This window comes from Eumetopias jubatus, unplaced genomic scaffold (assembly GCF_037043125.1).
Source record: "Eumetopias jubatus isolate StellerSeaLion01/CBP00866 unplaced genomic scaffold, mEumJub1_p1.0 scaffold_10, whole genome shotgun sequence".
NCBI lineage: Eukaryota > Metazoa > Chordata > Mammalia > Carnivora > Otariidae > Eumetopias > Eumetopias jubatus.
In genome coordinates, this window is record NW_028274816.1 from 3,860,874 (window position 1) to 3,871,846 (window position 10,973).

Here is a 10,973-nt window from a genome sequence, read left to right on the forward strand (position 1 = left end):
ACCCAACCCAAACTGGCTCTAATCACAAGAACTGAGACTGAGGACACCACTCCAAGTGGTCTCTTGGAGTAGAAATAGGCTAACTTTTCCTGCATAGGGTCAGATAGTAAATATTTTAGGCTTTAGAGACTATATGGTCTCCGTTGTGACTGCTCAACCCTGTTATTGTAGCACAAAAGCACCATATAAAATATGTAAAAGAATGAGTATGGCTGCATTACAATAAAACTTTATTTACAAAACAAGTGGTAGGTTAGATATGACTCATGGGCTGTAGTTTGCTGACCACTGGTTTTAGGGGAAAACCAGAGTATAAGTACCCAGAGGAGATTGAAAGAAAGTAGCCAAACTATAGAAAATGCCCATTATAAGCCTTTAATGCTCCCAACATAGTCTGCCTTTTCTGTCCTCTTCACACAAACACAGGAAAAGATATTGATTAGCTGGGCTAGGGATTCAGTCTATGTGGATAGAACAAAGAGAGGTTCTTTCTCTCTGTGGGTCTACTATATCGGGAGTTCAAACTCAGGACCTTAAAAAAAGGTAGACTGCAAGCTGGGGAGCCTATGTGCTGAGGTTTTACTTCTTTATAAGTTGATTTCCTTTGTGCCAGCTCTAATTTCTTAGGCAGTCCTCTGGAACCATGATTGTTCATGGCTTAAAACTCTTGGACTTCCAATGATATAAGATTATTATGGGCTACTCCCCCCTCCAGAGGGGCCTCACTGTTTCTTATGACTGGTGTGTCTTTGTTAATTGCAATCACAAAATGTTTTAGATGTAAGTATGTACTGATCAGTGTTAGCAGAACATTAATCAACCATTATACACTCATGTTTTGGAATGTCTTGGTCAGACAAACATGTACACCATTGGCAAAGGCGTTCTAAGGATTTTATGTGGACCAAATATTAAATAGTTTGAGGAATCTTGTGTTGAACAAGTGTAGTCATTAGTCCATTGCGAGTAAATATGAGGAAGGACAAGGAAACTCTGTGGACAAACTCTTTGAGACCAAAGATATTCTAATAATAAGGAGTCAGAAGGTTTCTAAAGGAGACGGCAGAGCTGGCCAGTGGAGCACCGCTTCTCCGTCCTTGAACTCTTGGAACTTTCTCATCTCTGAAACCTAAGTTGTGACAAGAGCCTAACCTATAGTTGAATCTCTTCTCTTTGATAGCAAGAAAGGAAGCATCCAAAGCGTAAATTCCTGTAATGAGGCCACTACAGTGGACATCTCTAGATTGTTGGGATACTCAGGGAAGATCCAACACTGTCTTTCTGGGTACCCAGCTATCAACTGTCTAGGATCAAGGAAGAGAGGATCTAGAATCTAAGGAGCTTTAGCTACAAGACATCCCTGGACCAGGACACCTGGGTGGCTCAGTCGGTTAATGGTCTGCCTTCGGCTCAGATCACAATCTCAGGGTCCTTGGATCAAGCCCCGCGTCAGACTCCCTGCTCAGTGGGGAGTCTGCTTCTTCATCTCCCTCTGTTGCTCCCCCTGCTTATGCTCTTTTGTGCTCTCTCTCAAATAAATACTTTTTTAAAAAGTTTATAAAAGAAAGACTTCCTGGGGCGCCTGAGTGGCTCAGTCGTTAAGCGTCTGCCTTCAGCTCAGGTCATGATCCTGGGGTCCTGGGATCAAGCCCCACATCGGGCTCCCTGCTCGGTGGGAGGCCTGCTTCTCCCTCTCCCACTCTCCCTGCTTGTGTTCCCTCTCTCACTGTGTCTCTCTCTGTCAAATAAATAAATAAAATCTTAAAAAAAAAAAAAGAAAGAAAGAAAGACATCCCTGGACCAATGTGATGAGAAAGAGAATGGGATGAAGTGTCGCATGTCTGTCATGCCACTGATACCCATATTGACAGGCTTGTTTGAAGAGCTTGGTCATTGAGAGCACCGGGGGCAAGGTATCAACTATGCCTTCAAAGAAATAGCTCAACCCTCAATCCACCTTTAGATGCCTAAGCAAGGCCAAAACCTTGGAGACTTGAGTCTAGCTTAAATCAACTGTCAGTGAGGTAAACCCATTCCCATTGATACCAAAATTAGTACATAAGCCTTGGTGGTGGGGGGGGGTTCACTGAAAGAGTACCTATGGTGTCTCAGGAAATGACATTCCTAGGCATTCTCCTGACTGACTCTTGTGTCTTCTAAAGTTAAGTATAGGGGCTCCTGGGTGGCTCAGGCATCTGCCTTTGGCTCAGGTCGTGATCCCAGGGTCCTGGGATCAAGCCCTGCATCAGGCTCCCTGCTCAGTGGGAAACCTGCTTCTCCCTCTCCCACTCCCCCTGCTTGTGTTCCCTCTCTCGCTGTCTCTCTCTGTCAAATAAATAAATAAAGTTAAGTATACTTTAAATATAGATCCCCATTTTATGGATTTTGGTTCTACAGTGAGTTACAGCATAGCTTTCAGGACTGAAAATTGTGCCTTAATAAAGTAAAAAGTAAGTAATCATAACTTATTTGGCAAGTAAAATATTTCAGCATGAGATTTTTGGTACTGAAGGAGTTTGAGAAACTCATTTTGGCCCAACCTCCAATTCTAACAGGGATATATTATCTTCCTAGAGTCCTTTTTCAGAGATTTAGGTCATTATTTCATATCTTCCAGATTTTAGATTATGTTCAAAGATCAAGAGGCACTCCTTCCATTCAATAAATATTTATTTAGGTTCAACTATGTGCCAGTGTTCTATGCATTAGAAACTTTGTAATCTGTGCTTTGTGTACAAATGCACAAAGACATATTTATGAAGTTATTATCCATATGATTGTTCGTAATAAGAAATAATTGGAAGCAGGGTGCCTGGGTGGCTCAGTTGGTTAAGCGACTGCCTTCGGCTCAGGTCATGATCCTGGAGTCCTGGAATCGAGTCCCACATCGGGCTCCCTGCTCAGCAGGGAGTCTGCTTCTCCCTCTGATGCTCTTCCCTCTCGTGCTTTCTTTTTTTTAAATATTTTATTTATTTATTCATGAGAGACAGAGGGAGAGAGAGGGAGAGAGAGAGAGAGAAGCAGAGGGAGAAGCAGGCTCCCAAGGAGCAGGGAGCCCGATGTGGGACTCGATTCCAGGACTCTGGGATCATGACCTGAGCCGAAGGCAGACGCTTAACCATCTGAGCCACCCAAGCACCCTGTCTCGTGCTTTCTCTCATTCTCTCTCTCTCTGAAATAAATGGATAAAATCTTTAAAAAAAAGATAATTGGAAGCAATCTAAGTATCTATTGTGAAAATTAATGACAGGAAACCTCATTTAGAATGGAGTCTGGGAAGGACGCCTAGCTTGCTCAGTCGAAAGAGTGAGCAACTCTTGATCTTGGGGTTGGGTATAGAGATTACTTAAAAATAAGTAAATAAACTAAAAAAAAAAAAAAAAAAAAGAATGGAGTCAGGAAACCCTGAAGGGGGAGCTCTCACACACAAACTTCTGTCACAGCTTGCTTCACATTCCTCAGCACGAAGTTTACTTTACTACCCCAGCAAGAGGGTGGAAGAGTTTCTCATTGCCCAGCAACAGCCCAGCTAGTGAGAAACTGTCACAACTCAGCCAATGAGAAATTATCATCACCCAGAACTCTTACTTTCCTCCAATAAATTTTCTTTCAAAGCAACCCCTCTTAGCTTCCTCATTTTTCTCTATGAAGTCTTTATTCTCCAGACTTGCCTATGGTTTGCCATAGCTTGCATGTCCCGAATTGCAATTCTTCTGCTATTTCCCAAATAAACTTAATTTGTTGGTAAAATAACTGGCTATTTTAAAGGTCAACATTACTAGTAGAAGATTGGGTGATGGTTCATCCAAACATCTGAACTGTGAGGTCTTTGAAAAGAAGACTTAGATCATTATGTATCAGTATGCAAATATGGCAAAGGAATAAAAAGACCAAAGAAAAGTTAAATAAATTTTATCCCATTTTCACATACACACACGTGAGAAAATGGTAAAAATGCATCTGGGAAGGGGTGCCTGGGTGGCTCAGTTGTTACATGTCTGCCTTCAGCTCAGGTCATGATCCCTGGGTCCTGGGCTCGAGTCCCGCATCGGGCTCCCTGTTGAGCGGGAAGCTTGCTTCTCCCTCTCCCACTCCCCCTGCTTGTGTTCCTTCTCTCCCTGTCTCTCTCTCTGTCACATAAATAAATAAAATCTTTTTTTAAAAAAAAGTCCATCTGGGAAGAGGACTAAAGATGGGAGGTTTTGTTCTGTATGCATTAAAAAAAAAATCTTAGGGCGCCTGGGTGGCTCAGTTGGTTAAGCGACTGCCTTTGGCTCAGGTCATGATCCTAGAGTCCCGAGATCGAGTCCCACATCGGGCTCCCTGCTCCGTGGGAAGTCTGCTTCTCCCTCTCCCACTCCCCCTGCTTGTGTGCTCTCTCTCTGTCAAATAAATAAGTAAATAAAATCTTAAAAAAAAAAAAAACAAAGAAAGAAAAAGAACTCAAAAAAAAGAAAGAAAAAGAACTCAGGGGCGCCTGGGTGGCTCGGTCGGTTAAGCGACTGCCTTCGGCTCAGGTCATGATCCTGGAGTCCCGGGATCGAGTCCCACATCGGGCTCCCTGATCAGCAGGGAGTCTGCTTCTCCCTCTGACCCTCTTCCCCCTTGTGCTCTCTATCTCTCATTCTCTCTCTCTCTCAAATAAATAAATAAAATCTTTAAAAAAAATAAAAAAAATCTTAAAGAATAAAGACCAATCTATTTGTATTGATAGTCTCATTAGGGGATTTGAGAAGTGGATTATTCATTTTTTTCAAATCTCATTTTTTAATGATCATGTGCTGCCTTCCTAACAGAAAATAATTTGTAGATCACAAGAGGGGATTAACTGTTCACACACAGATGGGTAAAATACATCACTGGTGAAGGTCTTCAACCTACCACTGCTAAAGAGCTTCCTCAGGTTCTTTTCTTTTTTTTTTTAACTTTTTTTTTCTTTGTGATGAGAAGTCTTAGGATCTACTCTCTCTCTCTCTCTCTTTTTAGATTTTATCCATTTATTTGAGAGAGAGAGAGAATGAGAGAGAGCACATGAGAGGGGGGAGGGTCAGAGGGCGAAGCAGACTCCCCGACGAGCAGGGAGCCTGAGGGGGGACTTGATCCAGGGACTCCAGGATCACGACCTGAGCCGAAGGCAGCCGCCCAACCAACTGAGCCACCCAGGCACCCCTCAGGTCCTTTTCTTTAGCCTGACTTATGGTGGTCCTGGCAATTGGTTCACTTTGACCAGAGATTTAACTGAACTTTCAGAAATTAAAAACAAACGGGAATTATACTAACAACATTCTCTAGAAGTCTGCACCAGACTATGTGGGTTTCAGAATTTTATCAAATCCCTTGCAACAGGGAATGAATTAATCACAAGACTTTTGGAGTAATTATTAGATCACATGCATCTCTTTATAATCAAACTCCAGCTATTTATATTAATATAAAGTGTGTTTACTTGAAACTGAAAGAACATAAGTCTTGGAAAGTAGCAAGCCAAAAAAGGAAGTCTAGGTTTCTGGATCTAACTGACTCTGTGTGGCATAAGTAAATGGGTTGTCAAAGAGAGGCAAGAAAATGGGTCAGTATAATTAGTGCTTCCAGCAAAATACTTAAGACCTAATTGAAACAACTGTTAACAGTAACTTTGTGTGGGCTTCCTATCAGGTAGGATCTACAATGTCCTTCTTACTCCCCAGAACCAGATGATTATTATATGCAAAAAAAGCAGCTACTGTACCAAAATAAACACTGAAGGTTCCATCCCCAGTGTTACACATTTTAGTTAAAATTCTTTATATGACACCAAAAGCACAAGTAACAAAAGAAAAAAATAGATAAATTGGACTTGAAAATTAAGAATCTTTGTGCTTCAAAGGACACTATCAAGGAAGGGAAGACAACCCATGAAATGGCAAAAAAAAAAAATCTTGCTAATCAAAGATCTTGATAGAAACGCAAGATGGCGGCCAGCAGGAGGCTGATGAAGGAGCTTGAAGAAATCCGCAAATGTGAATGAAAAACTTCCATAACATCCGGGTTGATGAAGCTAATTTATTGACTTGGCAAGGGCTTATTGTTCCTGACAACCCTCCATATGATAAGGGGGCCTTCAGAATCGAAATCAACTTTCCAGCAGAGTACCCATTCAAACCACCGAAGATCACATTTAAAACAAAGATCTATCACCCGAACATCGATGAAAAGGGTCAGGTCTGTCTGCCAGTAATTAGTGCTGAAAACTGGAAGCCAGCAACCAAAACTGACCAAGTAATCCAGTCCCTCATAGCACTGGTGAACGACCCCCAGCCTGAGCACCCACTTTGGGCTGACCTAGCTGAAGAATACTCTAAGGACCGTAAAAAATTCTGTAAGAATGCTTAAGAGTTTACAAAGAAATACAGGGAGAAGCGACCTGTGGACTAAACTCTGCCGCGACCGATTCCAGCGAGTATGAGCAGAGACCCTGCAAAGCAGGACTCTGGAAAATTGACACGTGTGGCTGCCTGGCATTTGCTTGTGGCAGTTACTAACTTTCTACAGTTTTCTTAATCAAAAGCAGTCTAGGTAACCTGTAAAGAAAGGATTAAAAATTTAAGATGTTCAAAAAAAAAAAGATCTTGATAAAAGATAAACTGGGGGGGCACCTGGGTGTCTCAGTCAGTTAAGCGCCTGCCTTCAGCTTGGGTCATGATTTCAGGGTCCTGGGATTGGGCCCCATGTTTTTTTTTTTGTGCCCCATGTTGTTCTTCACCCTCTGCCTCTCCCCTCCACTTGATCTCTCTCTCAAATAAATAAAATCTTAAAAAAAAAAGAAACTGTGGTACATCCATACAATAGAATCTTACTCAGTGACGACAAGAAATGAGTTATCAAGGGGCACCTGGGTGACTCAGTTGGTTAAGCAACTGCCTTCGGCTCAGGTCATGATCTCAGGGTCCTGGGATCGAGCCCCACATCGGGCTCCCTGCTTGGCAGGAAGCCTGCTTCTCCCCTTCCCACTCCCCCTGCTCGTGTTCCCTCTCTCGCTGTGTCTCTCTCCATCAAATAAATAAATAAAATCTAAAAAAAAAAAAAAAGAAATGAGTTATCAAGCCACAAAAAGATATAGATGAATCTTAAATGCATATTGCTAAGTGAAAACCAGTCTGAAAAGGCTATATACTAACTATACCACTCTAATTATATGAAATTCTGGGAAAGTGGGAAACAGTAAGAAGAGGTTGCCATGGGTTTAGGAGGGGGAGAGGGAGGTTGAATAGGACTTTTTTAGCGTGGTGAAACTGTTCCATATGACACTGTAACAGTAGATACATGACAATGCATTTGTCAAAACACAGTGAACTTCACAGCACAGTGACCTTCAATGTATGCAGATTTAAAAACATCATTTAGAAGTGGTGGGGGTGGTTCCTAGGATGAAATGCAGAACAAACAACACAATCTAACATTATAATATTACAACATGTTAACAATCTCCCTGAAGGGGATGAGGTTACTAACCTGTCACTTTGGAAATGAAATCTGCATTATTTTTTAATGAAAATTAAAAGAAACTATTCTTGGGTGCCTGGGTGGCTCAGTTGGTTAAGCAATTGCCTTCGGCTGAAGTCATGATCCTGGAGTCCCGGGATCGAGGTCCGCATCGGGCTCCCTGCTCAGCAGGGAGTCTGCTTCTCCCTCTGACCCTCTCCCCTCTCATGTGCTTTCTCTCAAATAAATGAAATCTTTAAAAAAAATTAAAAACAATAAACTATTCTTAGCACTGTACACTAGTTGATAAACTTGTTTCCCATGTCAGCATGGGTTTACAATTTTACTATCACCATACATGTATCATCGTGGAATTCAACAACTAAGCAAATGGTAGGCAGATGGTGGGAGCAAGCTTTCTCAGTGTTTCACTGAAATAACACTAGACTGACTCGTGCAAGTAGGCCTGTTAGAAACAAGTTTTATACCTGTGCCTTGACAGAGTTTTGACATGCAGCAGTGTGTTGCGCTGTTTCAGGAGATGACACTGTGATATTGTGATAGAATAAGAAATATACATTTGGTTTTTATTCCTGGTTCCCAGCACAGAGCTCTTAAAACCCTTGGAATTTCTTGGGCGCCTGGGTGGCTCAGTCATTAAGCGTCTGCCTCCGGCTCAGGTCATGATCCCAGAGTCCTGGCATTGAGTCCCACATTGGGCTCCATGCTCGGCAGGAAGTCTGCTTCTCCCTCTCCCACTCCCCCTGCTTGTGTTTCCTCTCTCACTTTCTGTCAAATAAATAAAATCTTAAAAAAAAACAACCACCTTGGAATTTCCTGGTAGGGGTGGGAGGAGTGTCTTTTTTATTCATAACAAGACCCTTTCAACCATACCTGATTTTATGCTAATGAGATGAGTCTCGAAGGATGGAAGCTGGTTACCAGAGGAACCAACTGTATGATTAGAGGCTGGAACTTTCAGCCTCACGGTCCTGACCTCCGGGAGGTAAGAGAGGCTGAGATGAAGTTCAATCACAAACAGTCAAGGACACAAACAGTTCTAAAACCATTTGTCCACCGCTGATTAAGACTCGGGTGGCAGGTATGGGGGATAATACTCATTTAGCCTTCTGAGCTTTCTGGGCATAGTTGACAACCTTGTCAGCTCCAGCTACCTTCTTGTCCGCTGCTTTGATGACACCATTTAAATTTAACAGTAAAAGACAGGTTAATGCCAATAAGGCATTGTAGAACCAGGACAATGTTTTGTGAACCATTTGTTTTGCGCACGCGCGTGTGTGTGTGTGTGTGTGGCAGTTTTAGGTTATGTTTTTAAAATCAGTACTTTTTAATGGAAGCAACTTGACCAAAATCTGTCACTGAATTTTGAGACCCATTAAAATGAGTTTAATGAAACAAAACCAAAAACCCACAAATGGCTGATGAATTTAATCAGTTGTGCCTATGTAATGATGGAACCTCCCTAGAAACCCTAAGGGACAGGGTCCAGAAGAGCTTCAGATTGGTGAGCACATCAAGGTGCTGGGAGAGGGATGTGCTCAGAGGGATGGAAACTCCGCATCCCTTGCTCTATGCATCTCCTCCCTTTGGGTGTTCCTGAGTTGCATCCTTTATGATAAACTGGCAATCTAGTAAGTAGTGTTTTCCTGAGTTCTGTGAGCCATTCTTGCAAGTTATCGAACCTGAGGAGGGGGTTGTGGGTACCACTGATGAGCAGTTGGTTAGAAGCGTAGGTGACAACCTGGGACTTGTGATCGACACCTGAAGTCAGGGCAGTCTTGTGGGACTGAGCCCTTAACCTGTGGGGTCTGCACTAACTCCAGGTAGTGTCAGAAGTGTTATGATCAGAGGAGACACGTTTTTCAACATTATGCTGATTCATTTCTGTAACTAGTACTGTGGGAAACTTTATACATAAAACCAAGGGACATTCTGCAAAATAGCTGACCAGTATTCCTCAAAATTGTGTAGGTCATCAAAACCAAACAAGTCTGAGGACTGTCACAGCAAAGAGGAGCCTTTGCAGGTATGACTAAGTATAATAGGATATCCTGGAACAGAAAAAGATAAAAAATAAGAAAATCTGAATAAAGTATGGGGTGGCAAAGGATTTGAATACATTTCTCCAAAGATATACAAATAGCCAGTAAGCACATGAAAAGGTGGCTATCATGAGACATTGGGGAAATGCAAATAAAAACCACTTCATTACCCACTAGGATGACAGGTACTAACAAACGTTGGCAGTTAAAGTGGAAAAATTGAAATCTCATACACTGCTGGTAGGACTGTAAAATGGTGCAGTCTTTTTGGAAAAGTTTGGCAGTTTTTCAAAAGATTAAACACCATGTGACCCACTCCTGGTATAGATCTAAAAAAATTTTGAATATGTCCATACAAAAATTTATACATGAATGTTCATAGCAGCATTATTCAAATGGAAAAACCCCCAAATGACCATCAACAGATGGATGGGTAAACAAACATAGGGTATTGCTAGCTACACAACAGATTACTTGACAATAAAAATGAAGTACTGATCCATACTATGACAGGGATAAACCTTGAAAACATATTAAATGAACAGCTTACTGAAGGCCACATGATGACTCCATTTTATACAAAATGAAACTAGTCACTGTACTAGGGGCTAGGGAGTGAATGCTAATGGATTTGGGTTTTTTTTCCCTGGGGTGATGAAAATGTTCTGGAATTAGTGGTGATGGTTGCAAACTCTGTAAATACACTGGAAATGACTGAGTTGTACACCTTTTTTTAAAAGGCAGATTTAATGACATAGGAGTTACTTCAATAGTTGGTAAAAAGATCCTTTGTGCTGCTGATACTATACAAGCTTATTCTGTATACAGGTAGCTCTACGAAGCAGAGCACAACCGAGGGCAGTAACAGATCTTAACAAGGTTGGATTCTCCTTCCATATGGTTTTCGCTATGGCCAAAAAACCTGGGTAGAATTAAAACAAAGACTACACTGAACAACTCTAATGTTTTATAAACCTTTATTGGAAAGGCTACAAACTTTATATTGCCACTGCATTTCTTACCCTTAAAGTGGTTATGGGGACGTAACCTTGGATACAAAACTACTATGCTGTTGAATCTTGCCCAGGCTGGTTGTAAAATATTTTTTGTACAATGGAGGTAGAGAGGACAGGGCAGTAATTTAAACCTCACAGGCCTTGATTAATGCCAGGACACGTCCCACTCCCCCCTCCCGCCCCCCACTCAGGTTCTGGTAGACCTAGAAATAAACTACAAGTACTGTGTTTAGGCTCAGGGATGGCATAATACATTTTTAAATTTTAGCTTTCAGTTTTCCGTTTGTTCTTTTACAGATGTAAAATGTACAACTAATGTCTCTTTTCCCTAAAATTAAAGTGTGTTCTAAAAATATCTACTCTGGGAATGAAAAGAAGGTACTAGAAGATGGAAAGAACGACACAACTTCCTCTTCACAGTTTTACCTGATTT

General features: G+C 41.7%; 1 pseudogene; it reads left to right on the forward strand.

Moving 5' to 3' along the window:
- Positions 1–5,950: 5,950 nt before the first annotated feature.
- Positions 5,951–6,414, forward strand: LOC114199364 (ubiquitin-conjugating enzyme E2 L3 pseudogene; annotated as a pseudogene).
- Positions 6,415–10,973: the final 4,559 nt, after the last annotated feature.